Below are 18729 nucleotides of genomic sequence, written 5' to 3'. Positions count from 1 at the left end.
AGACACTGAAGCACTTTCTGGTGTTCTGTGCTGGGACGGGGTGGACTGTGCTGGGGAACGCATGGCCCCAAACTCTTGGTGTCTGAGTGCTTTCTCCCTCACAGGCTGCTGTTGGCTGCACTGGGCCTTCACTGCTACCGAGAGCCTTCTTAGTTGCGGCGAGCAGGGGCTCCTCGGTTGCAGGGTGCGGGCCTCAGTAGCAGTGACCCAGGGGCTCAGCAGGCTAGCTGTTCTGTGGGATGTGAAGTCTTCCCAGACCAGGGATCAAAGCCTTGTCCCCTGCCTTGGCAGGCAGATTGCTATCCACTGTACTACCAGAGAAGTCCTAGATGGCAACATTTTAATATAGCATGTTAGGTTCACAAGAAAGATAGCTTAGTTGAATCAACATTATAGAACATATAAGGGACTTTTAGGAACTAAAGGTACATAGTTGAATAACACATGATTTTTATTCTCAAGTCTAGAGTAGTACTTCTCAAACAGGATTGGTTTTGCCTCATCCCAGGGAGCATTTAGTAATGTCTGGAGACATATTTGATTGCTCGAATGATGTTAAATCTTTCAGTCACAGTGGTTTAATTGAAATCTACTCCAGCCCTTTTATTTAAGTGGACAAAAGCCACACTTCTGTGATTTAGCCTGTGTTTCTCCCTTGGTGGAATGCTTTTCCAGCCTCATCAGCAAGCTAATTTTATAGATTTTTGAGCACTCAGGTCAGAGGTTATCTTCTCTGCATGTCCTCTGTATACCTAGGTGGGACCAAGAACCTTTCCATAAACATCATGAGCCTCACTGTATCATTTTCCATTAAAATTTTGTCTTGTTGGATCTTTCCCACTAAAAGGCAACATTTCCAGGTCAGGAACCATGTCTTACTGATTTTGATGTCAGTAGTACCTTGCACTTAGTAGTGTTCAGTAAGTGTTTCAGATGAACTGTAGTCCAGATCATACTGTTTTGTAATATTGTTTGGCTTGGGTATAGATTTATTTTTGTTGTGTTCCTTTTGTGTGTGTGTCTGGTGTGGGAGAGTGCTGGGGTGGAGAGAAAAGTTGACTGACGGGAGACTTGGGTTTTAGTTTTGCCTTTGCCGCTCACTTAGTGTCATGATCTCAGGCAGGGGGTTGAGTGGCCATTGTGGTCTCAGTTTTGCCATTTACAAAGTGAGGAAGGATTGGACTTAGGAGATCGAGAAGGCTCCACCTGTAGGCAGTGTGGCACAGCCCACTGAACGGGAGGCCAGACCGCTGTGTGTCCAAGAGGAAGAAGGAGCGGTCTTAGGGTAACTTCACGCGTTTTCCCTATAATTTAAGGTAGAGGATTATAGATAGTAGTTAATAGTAAATTAATACCCAAAACTGAGAGTCCAAATGAAGAGGTCCTTGCACTTCTCTGTAAAAGAACTTCTGGGGTACACTTTTCTTCTTTATTAGTGACCTGAGTAGGAGAAGTGTATTATTACCTGGTTCACATTCAGGCTTCAGTAAGCACCTGGCTAATGAAGAGCCTGTAAGATGCTGATGAAATGGCTTTGTTGTGAGTTGCTTTTCATCCTCTGAGTCATAGGCATCAAAGCAGTTGCAGATGCTTCTGCCAGTGACCTTGATGTTAGCAGATGTTGGACAGGTGAGGCAGTGCCATGCACCTTTCACTCTGGCCTCTCGGCCAAGCCACGTGATTGAAGAGATCAGTCTGGGTGTTGCCAGTGGAAACTGTGCTGCTCTGTGAGTGAGAAATCTGATACAGTGCCACTGCAAGCGTTGAGTTAGAATACTCCCTTATCTCCCATTTCCCCATCTCCAAAATAAAATGATTGGTCTATTGGTCCGCAAGTTTCCTTTCAGTTCTAACATTATACTATTCTATGTAAGTTTGCCATTTGATTTCAGCAGTTCTTTAATTATATTGACTTAACCACCAGTTTAGTGATTCAGAAGATTCAGGTTATGCCTAGAAATAACTGAATAATCTAAATATAATTCAAGATTTGCTTCAGTTAGTAGAAGTAAGTTGTGCTATCTTTGGGTGATTAAAATGAAATTTTTAACAGTTCACCTTGGAATATGTATATATATATAAAATGTATATTCTGAGTTATTTCCTACCAGTCATTAACTTGAGTTTGTTATTCTGTGCCTTGACATGGTATACAAGAAAGGAATATAAATGTTTTGTGTAAGAACAATAAGCAAATAGTGATAGACATTTTGTTTATAATCTAGTTGGTGAGCTAAACCATCCCAGACAAACGTCCTGCAGTAGATGTAGAAGCCCTCAGGACCAGGAAACGATTTCATTTGTGTTTCCCCTGCACCTACTACCATGCTTAGAGTTAAGAAAATGAATGTTTAAATGATTGGATGATAAGTAATACAGTATACTGTGGTAATTTTCGAAAAGAAAATATCACTAGGGGCTGAAGTAATTAAGGTTTTATGAGACAGAGCAGACCTAAACAGTTTACTGAAAGAACAAAAAGATTTGGGATTTTCCTCCACAGTTTTCCTGAGATGGAATTGACGTGCGGCACTGTGTAGGTTTAACATGTAAACATGATGATTTGACTTGTACATATTGTGAGATAATTACCATAATAAGTTTCCTTAATGTCCATCATCTGATATAGATACAAAAATAATGGAAAAAGAAAAAATGGATGGTTTTTCCTTATGATGAGAACTCTTAATTTACTCTTTTAACATTCATGTGTCATACAGCAGTGTTAACTGTCATCACCATGTTGTACGTTATGTCCCTAGTATTTATCTTACAGCTGCATGTTTGTACCTTTTGACCAACTTCATCCAGTCCCCCCTGCCCTCCACTGCCCACCTCTAATAACCACAAGTCTGATGGCATTTTCTATGAGCTTTTTCACCCCCTTAAGTTTCCGCATATAAGTGAGATCATACAGTATTGGTCTTTCCCCCTCTAACGTGCTTCACTTAGCATTATGCTCTTAAGGTTCATCCATATTGTCTCAAATGGCAGGATTTCCTTGTGTTTTTGGCTGAATGGTACCCACCCCCCCACACACACCTTCTTTGTGTCCGCTCATCAGTGGACACTTAGATTGTTTCCATGTTTTGTTTATTGTGAATATGCTGCTATGAATATGGGAGTCCATATGTCCTTTTGAATTGCCGTTTTTGCTTTCTCTGGATAAATACCCCAAAGCTGGGTCGTATGGTAGCTCCATCTTTAGTGTCTTGAGGGCCCTCCATACTGGTTTCTGCAGTGGCTGTGCCAGCTGACAGTGCCACCAGCAGTGTGCTAGGGTTCCCTTTTCTCCTTATTCTCTGCAGCATTTGTTGTGTCTTCTTTTTAATGCTTGCCATTCTCACAGTCTTGCAGTGATATTTCATCATGGTTTTCATTTGCATTTCTCTGGTGTTTAGTGATCCTGAGCATCTTTTCATGTGCCTTTGTGTATCTTCTTTGAACAAATGTCTTTTCAGGTCCTTTGCCCATTTTTATTGGGGTTATGTAGGGGCTTTTTGCTGTTGAATTTAATATTTTGGATAGTAAAATATATGGTTTGCACCTTTTTTTCCCCCCAATTCCATGGGTATCTTTTCATTTTGTTGCTTGTTTCTTTTGCTTTGCAGATTTGAGATCTTTTAAGCTGCCCAAGGTTGATGGGTTTTGTAAGGCTTTTGCATGATTTTTGAAGATTGCTTAAGCTAGCAGCATATTTTTGTCTATTTTTTATCTTTTGTTTGCCATTTTCCTCATCTGTAACATGAGTATGTTGGATTAAGTAATTCTGGGATCTCAAGGAGCTCCTCTAAACAAATACTAGGTCTTCTCCCTGATGCCACTTGGCTGATCACATAAAAACTCTTGATACAGGTGTATTTTCACTTTATGCATCTGAAATGATTCATATAATAGAATGAGAGTTTGGCCTAATACTAGTGAAACTAAGACCTTTAGATATTTTCTTTGCCTTAATGTTTGTTATGGTGGAATAGTACTTTATTAACAAATAATGCCTCACACTTCCATAGAACTTCATAAATCTACAGGATTACATGTTATGTCCCTTTTGTTCCATAAAACATTAATGAATGTATATTACAGTGGGGACTGAAGAACATGTATGCATAATAGCCCTCTGCCCTGTATAGTGTTAAAAGTAGTAACTCTAAAGAAACCTCCGTGAAGGCAGAGGAGGACAGTTAGAGCTGTTACAGGGTTGTGTGGAGAAGGGGAGAGCTCAGGGAAGCCCAGGAATGGGCATTGGAGCCAGCTCAGAGCTGCTGACAGGGCAGGGGGAAGATGCCGAGGTCCAGGGTCCTGTGTGAGCAGAGGCGTGGAGGCAGGAGATGATGACTGATGGCAGAAATTTTCCTTCAGACGTGACGTGTTTTTCATATTTTAAGAACTTCAGAATTTTCCTTTCCATTTGTGATTTTAATCACATCTCCACTTGGACTTCATCTTTATAGACTGAAGCGTTCCAAATAGGCCTCGTCTGTTTCATCCCTCAAGCGATTTTAATAGTTTGTCTTTGTCCAAAGCTCCATTTTGTCGGTCTTGAGCAACAGTGACAAAAACTTTCCACAATTTCGCAGATATAAGTGATTCATGATCGGCAGGCATTATAGCCCATTCTGCCCTCAGCTGCTGCTCCTTCCCAGAGTCACAGCAGACGAAAATATTTCACGCAAACTCTTGAACAAAGATGGGCTTTTTTTTCTTCAAGATACAAAGAAATACTTATTTTATAATTCAGGTATTTTAGTCTTACCTTAAAATCCAATGGTATGTTCTGATATTATTCTAAAGAATCAGTTATTTAGGTTTCTAGAGTTTGGATTTGTTTTCATAAGCTCGTGGGTATTTGCCATTTTAAGCAGAGTAGAGAGAGTACATTGGAGTTCTCAAAGGAAAAAATGACAGTCTAAAAGCTAGATACCTAAGAAACTAATCTTTAGGCAGTGTCTCGTGTAAAATTGAGTATTCAGCCAACCAGCATGGTTCAAAAACTGAGACAGTCCCTAAGTGATCGTGTTACTTAGTGTTTACAATATACCCTTTTTGTTCATTTCCTTTTAATGGGGATGATGGTAACATTGTCTATCAATATCCATAAAAATCCCCTTCAAAAGGGTGTTAATATATTTCATAGTGTGAATGAATTTCATAGTCATTTAACTTGAAAGTTTCAAAGAGTTGCAACGTCATATTTCAGTTGTGACTTAGAAAAACCAAGTTGAATACTAGTTTTCAACCTGAGCAGATACTCAAAAATCATAAAGTGATTTTTGTTATTTTTAATGAACATAGTAAGCCTAGAGGAGGCAGAAAGAAGACATTTAATTTGTATTTATAATTAGTGTTGATAGACTACTAAGTATTCATAAAAGTCAACACTACCTAATAAGGTAAACCTGGATTGGATGACCGTCTGGCATTTATTTCCTTTAATTGAAAAAAAAAATAGCATGGCATGACCATATAAAGAAAATTTACTGGACGGAAGAAAGGTGAATGACTACTTGGCCACGAATGAAAGAATCCTATTCCCCTTTGGCACATTTTACACAGGCCTAGCAAACCACCTTATTAGTTCCTGCAAAAGTCCTACACATAAAATCTATTCATTTATTTATTATTAGTTGTTACCAGTATAAATTGTTAACCTTAATTTAGCTAAGTGGTTCTATCAATCCATTCAAAATAATTTTTCCAAGTGTTGCCATCAGATACTTACTTACTTTGAAAATAGCTCTATGGATAAAATGCTTGGTTTTTGTACAGTAGATGTTCAAGAAATGAAGTATTGGTTCTTATCAATAAATGGAGGCCTATCATATATCGCAGCTACTGAAGATGAGGTCCAGAAAAGTTGAATGTCTTGACTAAGATTGTGTACCGTGAGTCTCAATTTAAGTAATTAAACATAGCACTTTTCCACCAGTGTCCTGCTTTGTCTTCTGAGAAATCCCTTGTGAAACCCCTGAAGACATTACTAAAATTTCAGTTATCTGAGCAAGCCACACCCCTAAAATAACATCTAACTATTAAGTATGAGATATCAAATAAAAAAGGTTTTTTATATGAGATTTAATGAAATGCAGTTAAGGCTGAATAAGACTCTGAATACTCTTGTATAGAAATCATCTCTCATTGTTCAGCGTGCATTGTATATATTTATTCTGAAAATGTGATGTCTTTGTCACTAAGTGGTGTCCAACTCTTTGCCACACCATGGACTGCAGCTCACCAGGCTTTCCTGTTCTTCATTTGTCTCCCGAAGTTTGCACAAACCCTAGTGCATTGAGTTGGTGATTCCATCCAACCAACTCGGCTTCTGTTGACTTTTCGCCTTTTGCCTCTAGTCTTTCCCAGCGTCAGGGTCTTTTCCAGTGGGTCAGCTCTTCGCATCATGTAACCACAGTATTGGAGCTTCCAGTGGGTATTCAGGGTTGATTTCCTTTAGGATGGACTGGTTTGATCTCCTTGCAGCCCGAGGGACTCTCAAGAATCTTCTCTAGCACCACAGTTTGAAAGCATCAATTTTTTGGCTCTCAGCTTTTTAATGGTCCAACTCGCACACCTGTGCATGACTACTGGAAAAACCTCAGCTTTGACTATATGTTCCTTTGTCGGCAAAGTAATATCTCTGCTTTATAATAGGTTCGTCATAGCTTTTCTTCTAAGGAGCGGGCATCTTTGAAGTTCATGGCTGCAGTCACTGTCTACAGTGATTTTGGAGCCCAAGAAAATAAAATCTGTCACTGTTTCCATTTTTTCCTCATCTGTTTGCTATGAAGTGATGGGACCAGATGCCATGTTTTTTGAGTGTTGCATTTTAAGCCAGCTTGAAAACTCTTCTTTCACCCTCATCAAGAGGCTGTTTAGTTCCTCTTTGCTTTCTGCCCTTCTAGTGGTATCATCTGCTTATCTGAGGTTGTTGCTATTTCTCCCAGCAATCTTGATTCCACCTTGTGATTCATTCAGCCCAGCATTTCTCATGATATACTCTGCATAGAAGTTAAATAAGCAGGGTGACAATATACAGCCTTGATGTACTCCTTTCCCGACTTGCAACCAGTCTGTTGTTCCATGTCCAGTTCTAACTGTTGCTGTTTGGCCTGTGTACAGATTTCTCAGGACACAGGTCAGGTGGTCTGGCATTCCCATCTCTTAAAGAATTTTCACAGTTTGTTGTGATTCACACAATCAAAGGCTTTAGCTAGTCAGTGAAGCAAAAGTAGATGTCTTTCTGGAATTCCCTTGCTTTCTCTGTGATCCAACAGATGTTGGCAATTTGATCTCTGGTTCCTCTTCCTTTTCTGAATCCAGCTTGTATATCTAGAAGTTCTCAGTTCATGTACTGTTGAAGCCTACCTTGAAGAATTTTGAGCTTTAGCTTGCTAGCATGTGAACTGAGTGCAATTTTATGGTAGCTTCAACTTTCTTTGGCATTGTCCTTCTTTGGATTGGAGTGAAACTGACTTTCTCCGGTCCCACGGCCACTGCTGAGTTTTCCAAATCTGCTGACATATTGAGTGCAGCCATATACACTCAGTGTGCAATATACACTCAATTGAGATTTTGGGGTCCTTCCCCAAGTTATTTTGCTAATTTCAGTAAACTCATTTCAGATGATTGAAGACATTCTACAGTGTTTTCCAGTTATTGTTTAAAGTAAGTTGTCAATAAAAGGAAAATACATATAAGAATGAAATATATATATAAGATTCTTTCATTGTATCATTTTCATCAAAATGGTGGTGGTATTAAAAGTAGGGCCATTTGCCTACCTTGCCTAAAAGTGTTTACTGTGCCTTCCTGGTGACTTACCATTTGGGAAGTGTTTTCTAGGCTGTTTGACTCCTCAGGTGTTAATATTTTGGGTGACTTAAGCCATGCTCTGTTGATAACAGTTGAAAACCTGAATGTCGCCATAAATATGCAATGAATATGGCTCCAGGTTTGTAATTTAATGTGATTTCTTCACAGCAGACACAAGAGCCAACAGACTGAACACATCCTTATTTGGAAGCCAGCTGGTGTTTGATGAGACGCAGAAGGCTGATTATAGTGTTGTTTGACTGCCTAAACCTGTCTTCTTGGCGCCTGGCTGAGGGCCTCAGGCCTAAGTCATGTCATGGCAAATGAGGGCAGGGTTGGTGCTCAACACGTTTGTTTTCTTACCTTCACAGGGCTTGTTGTTTAAACCTAGACTGACAATTTTAAAATGAAAGGATGATACTGCCAAGGGCTAACATATATAAGAAAGTTCACTTCATTTAGACACTCCGACATCTAGTAGTTTCATTTCAAACAGTATCTGCTAAGGAATATCACTCTAAGGATTAGAGGGGATGTGAGGAAATCCTCAGCTGCCTCTAGGTGGTTGTATCGTGTTCTTCATTTAGCTCTTCTGGTAAGTGAATGTCTTATTATTGAATGTAATGATCTCAGATGATGAAAAAATACTTTAAAATAATTGATAAATTATTCTTCACTCTTATCCTGCTTTAAAATACTGAGGAGCTAATAAGTCTTCCGGGTAATTGTGATGCAGGTGGTTTAAGGACCATGTTTTGAATAATATTTATATATCTTCTGTGTCTTAATATTTCTCAGAACTCGAAAAAATTTTTTTTCATCATCATTCAGCCATTTCATTTTTCTTTAAGATGACTCTTATGGAAGAATCTAGGTAGACCTTATATTGGGAATCCAGTGACTTGGACCCTGGTCTTCTGTTAAGAAAATGAGGAGCCTCGGTTCATGCTGTGATGACATCTGACTTTTTCTGTAACACGGAATAAGGACAAACACTTTTTTTTTGAACTTTTGCTGAGAATGTTCTCAGTCATTATTGAAAGAATGTTACTGAACCTAACTACAGATAAAAGCCATCTGGAATCAAGTTTGAGAAAACTGTGTGTTTTAGGAAGCCTCCGCTAGCGCTTTGGCATTATTCTCATAGCTGCTCCATCCCACGCCTGCTGTAGGGAATAGCCGTTTCCGAGGGGAGATGTATATGGGCATGTCGCTTTTATATGACAGCAGGGCTGAGTTTGTGTTTAAATTGGTTTCGTAATTGTACGTGCATGCACACTCAGTTGTGTTCGACTCTTTGTGACCCCGTGGACTGGAGCGCACGAGGCTCCTCTGTCCAGGGAGTTTTCCAGGCAAGAATCTCTGAGTGGGTTGCCATTTCCTCTTCCATCCCACTTGTGATCAGATACTCAGTTTATTCAACCTGAGGCGCTATGGTCAGATTGCAGTGTGGTTATACAATTTGTAGAGTGGAATATAATCAGTTGTCACATTTGCTTTTATGTGTTTCTGCCCACAATTAATTGCTCATAATTATAACTCATTTTTAAGCCTTTGGTGACAGTCCAATTAAAGTTACATATCTCATTCTTATCAAGAAACGATAGTATATGCCTATCTCTGAACTTTTGAAGATTCTAAAAATAGTTCATGATAGATATGTGCAAATATAAAAAGCATATGGCTGTGGCTTGGAAACTGTAGCTCGTCGAAGGCTTAGGTTGAACACTGTACCATTGTTCCCAGGGTCAGTTAGGCGGGTAGGTTTGGCTAGCTGGAGAACAGCCTCTGGCATGTGACTCTATAAAGAACACTTGCAGAACAGACGTGGAGTGATAAGTGAGCAGTAAGTCTGGGCTGCCTGCCCACTCTTCTAAATTTTAGAACCAGTCCTGCCATCATAGTATTTTGAAGGCCTGACAGCAGTAACCATTTTTAAATGAAAATATTTTTCACATCTACTTTGTGTTATTCCTGGTTATTCAGTTTTATTCTTATTTTTTGTTCTTTCTCAAAAGTCAGCTTTGCTTCATAAAAAGAATCCTTTGGTTTGGTCACTTGTCTTCTCATTAGATACTTAGATTTTGTGGTCTTGCATACACTTAAGTACAGATTTTCTTACTTTCTTAAAGAATGGTGATGGTTTGGTGACCCAGATGTCCATAAGCATGAAAGCAAGCACATTTCTCTCATTTCATCTTTGTTTACCTTTATTGGAAAGAAGTAGGAACTTCGAACAATTCCCACAGTGTGGTTGGTTTGTAAGCCCAAGCAACAAAAGATAAATTCACAAAGACACATTTTATCGAAGGATCTATCAGAGCAAGTCACTATTGCCAAAAAACCCTTTTTTTTTTGTTTTGTCTTCCCCTGTTGCAACACAAGGTCTGAAAGCTGCGTAAGGAGATTAGACATTTGTCAGATGTAATTTTTTTTAAAGTTCCTATTGGTTTAGTTTGTAAATTATGTTGTTAAATTCTTGTGACCAATTTGTGCCATCTAATGTCACAGAATCTTGGCAAAGTTGAAAAGAACCAATTTGTTAGGTAGCTATAAGGTACAAACGATTTAGGACTACACTGCTGGGATTTTGTGAAAAAGAGGTTTTACAGTTGAGAAGAAAACTTTTTCAAAAGTGGATTGTGAAAAGGAAGTAAACCATACAAATTATACAGTTAGTCTTAAGTTTGTAAGTTTATGACAGCTTCATTTTACTAGTATTAGTTCTAGATTTTAACCACGATTGCAAGTATTTTGCAGGGGGCTTGCAAGGACATTTAGTTCCTTCTCTGCCATCTTTTCTCCACCTAAAATCCAGGATGTTGTAAACCACCATTTTGTTCTTACTGTGTATAACTACATTGTTACACTTAACACCTTATCTTGAAACATTGGTGTTTGCTTCTCACTACTTCGAGTCTTGGGGGCAGGATTTTGTCTTTATTCTCAACATTTAACTTATTTATTTCTCACAAATGTGCCACCTCCTACATTGCAATTGAACCCATTTAGGATTTAGGTCACGGTATTACTTGGTGGTTAAAAAATAACCCAGTAAAATAAGCTTTAAATTCATCAGAGGAGTCAGTGAGCATTAATGCAGAGCACTGTGTTCATTGAAACATAGAATGGGAGGAAGAGTGAGATGTTTACCCTCCAGAAATTCAGGATCTGATGGAAAAGACATCTTAGACTTGCGCTAAGAGTGCTGTTGATAGTTCATGGTCTCTAAATGCGATGGTTTTTATCTCTGTCAATCCCGTCAGCCTCTTTGAGTAAGAAATATTTCAGAAAGTGTTTATTATTATCCTAAAGTAAAATTTTTGTGTAACAACGTAACTACATACATAATTTTTTAAAGTCAACATTATATCAAATGTATGCAATATGGAGGAGAAATAAAGTAATTTATGATCAAACAACACAGATATTAACTTAGAGATTTTTGTCTGTGTCAGTCACTCATTTGTGTACAACTCTTTGTGACCCCATGGACTGTGGCCCACCAGGCTCCTCTGTCCATGGAATTCTCCAGGCAGGAATACTGGAGTGGGTAACCATTCCCTTCTCCAGGGGATCTTCCCAACCTAGGGATCAAACCCAGGTCTCCTGCATTGCAGGCAGATTCTTTACCATCTGAGCCACCAGGAAAGCCGTGTAAATGCTTGGACATTCTAATATATTCAAAGCTCTAATAAAGTAGTCAGATGCCTGCATCTGTATCTAACATTGCCGTGAACATGGCAGTTTTGAATCAGAACCAATTGTGCTGAGTTGGTAACTACAATACCAAGGGATCATTGCTGTGATGATGTGATTATCCAAAAAGAATACACTATTAACAGATTTCCAAACAAAACCAAGTATAATTGATTGCCTTCCAGAAAAATTTGGCATATAACTAAAATTGTGCAAAACAGACTTTGTCTATGTATAAAATGGAGTTCTGTATAAAATTTGGATTTTTATATACATGAATGTCTGGCATGACATTCAGAAGTGGTGGGAGACCATCTACTGCTTGACAGGAAACCTAGCATCCGGTACTCTCTCCCCTTTAGATGCTTATGACTGTGATAACCAAAAATACCCTTTCCCCAGTTTTTAAACTGAAAACTGTCGCTTTAAATAAAAACGTATCATGCAGTACCAAATCAGTATTTGAAAAGCTGCAGCACTTTGTTTCATTTTGAATTAAGAGTAGGCATGACCCTGTATGCAGGTCAGGAAGCAACAGTTAGAACTGTACATGGCACAACAGACTGGTTTCAAATAGGAAAAGGAGTACGTCAAGGCTGTATATTGTCAACCTGCTTACTTAACTTATATGCAGAGTACATCATGAGAAATGCTGGGCTGGAAGAAACACAAGCTGGAATCAAGATTGCCGGGAGAAATATCAATAACCTCAGATATGCGGATGACACCACCCTTATGGCAGAAAGTGAAGAAGAACTAAAGAGCCTCTTGATGAAGGTGAAGGAGGAGAGAGAAAAAGTTGGCTTAAAGCTCAACGTTCAGAAAACTAAGATAATGGCATCTGGTCCCATCACTTCATGGCAAATAGATGGGGAAACAGTGGAAACAGTGTCAGACTTTATTTTTTGGGGCTCCAGAATCACTGCTGATGGTGACTGCAGCCATGAAATTAAAAGACGCTTACTCCTTGGAAGGAAGGTTATGGCCAACCTAGATAGCATGTTTAAAAGCAGAGACATTACTTTGCCAACAAAAGTCCGTCTAGTCAAGGCTGTGGTTTTTCCAGTGGTCATGTATGGATGTGAGAGTTGGACAGTGAAGAAAGCTGAGCACCGCAGAATTGATGCTTTTCAACTGTGGTGTTGGAGAAGACCCTTAGAGTCCCTTGGACTGCAAGGAGATCCAATCAGTCCATCCTAAAAGAGATCAATCCTGGGTGTTCATTGGAAGGTCTGATGTTGAAGCTGAAACTCCAATACTTTGGCCACCTCATGCGAAGGGTTGACTCATTGGAAAAGACCCTAATGCTGGGTAGGATTGGGGGTGGGAGGAGAAGGGGACGACAGAGGATGAGATGGTTGGATGGCATCACCGACTCGATGGACATGGGTTTGGGTAGACTCCGGGAGTTGGTGATGGACAGAGAGGCCTGGCGTGCTGCAATTCATGGGGTCACAAAGAGTCGGACATGACTGAGCGACTGAACTGAATTGAAGGGGTAGAAAAAACTATCAGCAGTGCAGCCAGCGATATAACGCAGTGAGCATGCTGTTTCCTTGTGAAGTAAGTGGTATCCTCACTGTGATACAGTCAGTAATTGGTGGACTTCAGTGTACCCTTCTGCAGTAATGCTGCAAACAGAAGTTTGAATTTTTACCACAGGTGATTGGTTGTGCTTTAACTGTAACATCTAAACTATATAATTCATTTATAAAAAATATTTACCCTCCAGGCATTAGTCATCCTTAAAACACAGCGTAGGTGATCCAGTCTCAAAGTAGTGTCTAAGGCAATGTTTCTCAAACTATAATGAGCACACAAATCTCCTATGGATCTTGTTAACCCACAGATTCTTAATCAGCGGGTTGGACAGAGCCTGAGGCTTCCTGCCAAAGTTTTGTCAATTCTGCTGGCTCAAGGCCCGCACTCTGTTTTCTTCAATTTCTTGGCCACGCCGCGTGGCATGCAGTATCTTAGTTTCCTGGGCAGGGGTGGACCCTGTGCCCCCTGCAGTGGAAGCCCAGAGTCTCAACCACTAGCCCCAGGGCGGCCCTAAAGGCCCACACTCTTACGGAGCAGGGCCATAAGAAGTTGTTAGATATCCATTCCTTGAGGTGTCCAAACTTTATCAGTATTAATGTTAATCACTAAAATTATTTTACTAAACTACGTTAGCTTAGTTCTCTAACACTTTCACTAATGCATAGCATAAGGTTATTCTAGATTTTTAGGATAAAGATAAGAAAAGTCATCAGTATTTTTCTATCACTATAAAACTCATTTCCAATTATGTTGCTCAGTATTCCTTAAGTAAAGGTTATGGATTTAGTATTTGATAGATAAAATGTACAAGAACAAATTTGAAGAGCACCTTAGAATTTGTTGCCATGGGCGTTGCCTCATTCATAAGAAATGTAGCATTTTCTTTGCCTTTGGTTTAGGTGGATAGAGTTGACTACCTTATGACTTAAGTTAAAAAAAATTGAAGTGATTTTTAACAATATTTTAAGATACTTGCTTATATGGATGGCATTTTTCTTTTACTTTCAAATTACTTAGCTGCTCTTCCCTTAGAGCCCGTATGACTGTACTTGGACGTTTCCTTTTCTAGTTCATTCTTATTCTAAGCAGATAGATCTGTACAGACTGAACTTATGGTTCTGGGGCATTTTGTTTTCTGCCCCAAAACCTATGTCTATCTACTACATCTCTTCATCACCTATCAGAGGAAAACTTAACTCCTTTTCAGAGTTCTTAAAGCCCTTGAATCTGTCATTCTCACTTAACCAGACTCACCTCATTCTTAAATATTCTCTTGACTTTACCTGTCTACTATGAAGTTTTTCCTGTTATGAACTAGCACAGAAATGAAGTCAGGAACACTTTTGATGCTTTTGAACTGTGGTGTTGGAGAAGACTCTTAAGAGTCCCTTGGACTGCAAGGAGATCCAACCAGTCCATCCTAAAGGAAATCAACCATGAATATTCATTGGAAGGACCGATGCTGAAGCTGAAGCTCCAATACATTGGCTGCCAGATGCGAAGAACCAAGTCATTGGAAAAGATCCTGATGCTGGGATAGATGGAAGGCAGGAGGAGAAGGGGACAACAGAGGATGAGATGGTTGGATGGCATCACTGACTCAATGGACATGAGTTTGAGCAAGCTCTGGGAATTGATAATGGACAGGGAAGCCTGGGGTGCTGCAATCCATGGGGTCGCCAAGAGTCGGACACGACTGAGCAACTGAACTGACTGACTGAAATCAGGAAAAATATTTGAGGGCTTTTTGTATATCAGGAACCACAATACTAGCTGCTTTTTATTTTTTATTTTTTATGAATTTGTTTTTATTTTATTGGGTCTCGGGGATGGGATGGGGAATACCCCTGTAAGTTATGCCCCACTAGGAAGATGTCCATTCTAACTTTCCTGGGATAGCTTTCAGAGCTTTTTCTTTTTCTTGGAGCCGCTGCCCTTGCTGGCAGCAGCCTCTTCAGGTCCACTGCTGAGTGGCTCCTCCTTGGAAGACAATTTCTGCTTTTTCTTGGGGACCCTCTTGTTTTCTGACTCATCAGGGTCAGTAATTGGTTCTTCTTTGGGAAAAGATTTTTTCCTCTTGGGAAGACTTCCAGTACCAGCTGTCTCTTCAAGATCACTACTAACTAGCTCTTCCTTGGAAAAAGATTTCTTTTTCTTGGGTTTGGAAAAAGAGACAGATGGGTCTTCCATTCCATTCTCCTGAAGAGCCTCCTGGGGCTTTTGCTTTTGCTTCTTCTTGGGTCTTTCACTTGTCTCCTCACACTCCAGGGCGCTGCTATTTTCTGAAGAAGCCAGGGCAATTGCAGCCAGCCTTTTCTTTTCTTTCTTCAAGCATTTCTTCTCCTGTTTCTCGAACTTCCTAGTAATCTCGGCAGCTGCTTCCTCTGCCTGAACCATTGCCTCCTTCATGACATCCAGATTCTTTTGGGGAATCTCTCCAGTCTCATAGAAGGACAGCCGCTCCCCAACTTGTTCTCGAAGCTTCTCCCCCAAAACACTGGTGAGCACCTCAGAGAAGCAATCGATTCGTGAGGCAATACTGCATTTGTTTGCCAGGTATCGGGAGATGCGACCTTTGTTCTTGGCAGCTGCTCAGTCAATGAAGCTAGGGTGGGAAATGAGTCCGTATTTTGGGGTGTTACCCCTTGTCTTCAAGGCTGTGGAAACTTGGTCCCTTTGCTGGGCCCAGGGAATCACTCAGACACCAGGACTGGCCTAGCTGCTTTTTAAATACGCTACTAAATTTAATCCTCAAAACCATGACAAGTATTAAATATATCAGTCTTATTTTAATGAGGATGAAACCATTTGATAAAACTACCTGCCTGTACAACCCAGTTTGTCATTGGCAAATTTGAGACTGGGATTTGAATCCATGTCTGCTTTTTCTTACTATTCCATAGAGGAGAATTCTGAAATGAAGGATCTGGGTCTTGAGAAAGTTAGGTAGAAATTAAGTATTTTGTGGGCCAGCTGGGGAAAAGATTACTGGAGGAAGAACAGTAGTCGAGAAATGTAGCAGATGTCACAAAAGAAACATGTTTTTATTAAGTTTATATTGTTGTTGTTGTTCAGTCACTAATTTGTGTCTGACTCTGCATCCTCATGGACTGCAGGTGAGCTAGTGAGCGGACCTGATAGCCTATTGCTGTTGTTTAGTCACTCGATCGTGTCTGACTCTGTGACCCCACGGACTAGAGCACACCAGGCCTCTCTGTCCGTCACCGTCTCCTGGAGATGCTTGCTCCAACTCACGTCCATCGAGTCGGAGATGCCATCCAACCGTCTCATCCTCTGCCGTCCCCTTCTCCTACCTTCAATCTTTCCCAGCATCAGGGTCTTTTCAAATGAGTCAACTCTTCACATCAGGTGGCCGAAGTATTGGAGTTGCAGCTTCAACATCAGTCCTTCCAATGAACACCCAGGACTGATCTCCTTTAGGATGGACTGGTTGAATGTCCTTGCAGTCCAAGGGACTCTCAAGAGCCTTCTCCAACACCACAGTTCAAAAGCATCAAATCTTCAGCACTCAGCTTTCTTCACTGTCCAACTCTCGCATCCATACATGACCACTGGAAAAACCATAGCCTTGACTAGACGGACCTTTGTTGGCAAAGTGATGTCTCTGCTTTTAAATATGCTGTCTAGGTTGGTCATAACCTTCCTTCCAAGGAGTAAGCATCTTTTAATTTCAAGGCTGCAGTCACCGCCTGCAGTGATTTTGAAGCCCAAGAAAATAAAATCTGTCACTGTTTGTACTTTTACCTCATCTATTTGCCATGAAGCGTTGGGGCCGGATACCATGGTCTTCATTTTTTGAATGCTGAGTTTTAAGCCAGCTTTTTCATTCTCCTCTTTTACCTTCATGCATATCCGAGGCTGTTGATATTGCAGTCTTGGTTCCAACTTGTGATTCATCCAGCCCAGCATTTCTCATGATGTACTCTGCATATAAGTTAAATAAGCAGGGTGACAGTATACAGCCTTGACCTACTCCTTTCCCAATTTTGAACCAGTCCTTTGTTCCATGTCCAGTTGTAACTGTTGCTTCTTGACCTGCATACAGGTTTCTTAGGAGATAGGTAAGGTTGTCTGGTATTCCCATCTCTTGAAGAACTTTCCACAAATTTGAGATCCACACAGTCAAAGGCTTTAGCATAGTCAATAAAGCAGAAGTAGATATTTTCCCTACAGCCAGTTCCTCCCATCAGGAAGCTTGCACAAAGCTAACCAAGATGATCACATGGATCACAACCTTGTGTGGCTCAATGAAACTATCAGCCATGCCGTGTGGGGCCACCCAAGATGGATGGGTCATGGTGAAGATTTCTGACAAAACATGGTCCACTGGAGAAGGGAATGTCAAACCACTTCAGTATTCTTGCTTCAAGAACCTCATGAACAGTATGACAAGGCAAAAAGATATGACAGCAGACGATGAGCCCTCCAGGTTGGTAGCTGTTCAATATGATACCAGGGAAGAGGGGAGAAATAGCTCCAGAAAGAATGAAGAGGCTGGGCCAAAGCAGAAACGACATTCAGCTGTGGATGTGTCTGGTGGTGGTGGTTTATGTGCCACTGTCACAGTATCTGTTGAAGTAAAGAATAGGGACAGGTACTTTTAGTAGCTTCTGAGGAAGTCCGACGCTGCAAAGAACAATATTGAATAGGAACCTGGAATGTTAGATCCATGAATCAAGGTAAATTTTATGTGGTCAAGCAGATGGCAAGAGTGAACATCGACATTTCAGGAATCAGTGAACTAAAATGGACTGGAATGGGTGAATTTAACCCAGATGACCATTATGTCTACTACCGAGGGTAAGAATCACGTAGAAGAAATGGATTAGCCCTCAGAGTTAACAAAGAGTCTGAAACGCAGTACTTGGGTGTAATCTCAATAATGATAGAATGATCCCAGTTCATTTCCAAGGCAAACGTTCAGCATTACGGTAATCCAAGTCTATGCCCCAACCACTAATGCTGAAGAAGACCTAAAAGACCTTCTAGAATGAATACCAAAAAAAGACGTCCTTTTCATCATAAGGGACTGATATGCAATAGTAGGAAGTCAAGAGATGCCTGGCGTAACAGGCAGGTTTGACCTCGGAGTACAAAATGAAGCAGGGCAAAGGCTAACAGTTTTGTCAGGAAAATATGTTGGTCCTAGCAAACACCCACAGGAGACGACCGTGTTCGTGGACATCACCAGATGATCATTTCTTAAATCAGACTGATTATATTCTGTGCAGTCGAAGATGAAGCTTATATAGCTGTTGATTATATAATGCTGATAACACTTGATTTGCAAGGGGGATTTTTATAAAGTAACACATGCTATCTAAGCCATCTCTCCATGAACCACTTCCAAAATTGGTTCACTGCTTTCTTAAAACAGTTGTGAATGTGCCATTGTGACAGTATCTGTTGAAGTAAATAATAGGGGCAGTTACTTTTAGTAGATTCCGTGGAATGATTTAGCAGAAGTCTTTAAAACCAGTACTTTCTCAGGAGGTTAGACCCTATGTTATAACAAGAGGACAATGTCTATATAGGAAAACAACTTGCAGGTTATACCTATATCTTAATTTATACCAGTGCCAAGAATCTTGTTTCCAAAGTAGGAAACAAAGTAAGAACGAGAAAAACCAGTGTCGCTTCAGAGCTACAAACCACCAG

The 18729-nt window shown here is 40.3% G+C and overlaps 1 protein-coding gene and 1 pseudogene across 18 annotated transcripts in view; one reads left to right on the top strand and one right to left on the bottom strand.

Annotated features, from left to right (window-relative positions):
• Positions 1-18729, top strand: part of YAP1 (Yes1 associated transcriptional regulator) — a 123616-nt gene that overhangs the window by 31481 nt on the left and 73406 nt on the right. The window lies entirely within an intron of this gene.
• On the bottom strand, positions 13571-18020 carry LOC145527807 (nucleolar protein 56 pseudogene; annotated as a pseudogene). Its single transcript, XR_014069876.1, has one exon. The product of XR_014069876.1 is annotated as a nucleolar protein 56 pseudogene (transcript).

The sequence above is a fragment of the Giraffa tippelskirchi genome, chromosome 11, assembly GCF_054371585.1.
Source record: "Giraffa tippelskirchi isolate mGirTip1 chromosome 11, T2T-mGirTip1v1.2.pri, whole genome shotgun sequence".
In the NCBI taxonomy this organism is placed as follows: Eukaryota; Metazoa; Chordata; class Mammalia; order Artiodactyla; family Giraffidae; genus Giraffa; species Giraffa tippelskirchi.
This window is presented reverse-complemented; position numbering and strand designations above follow the sequence as displayed.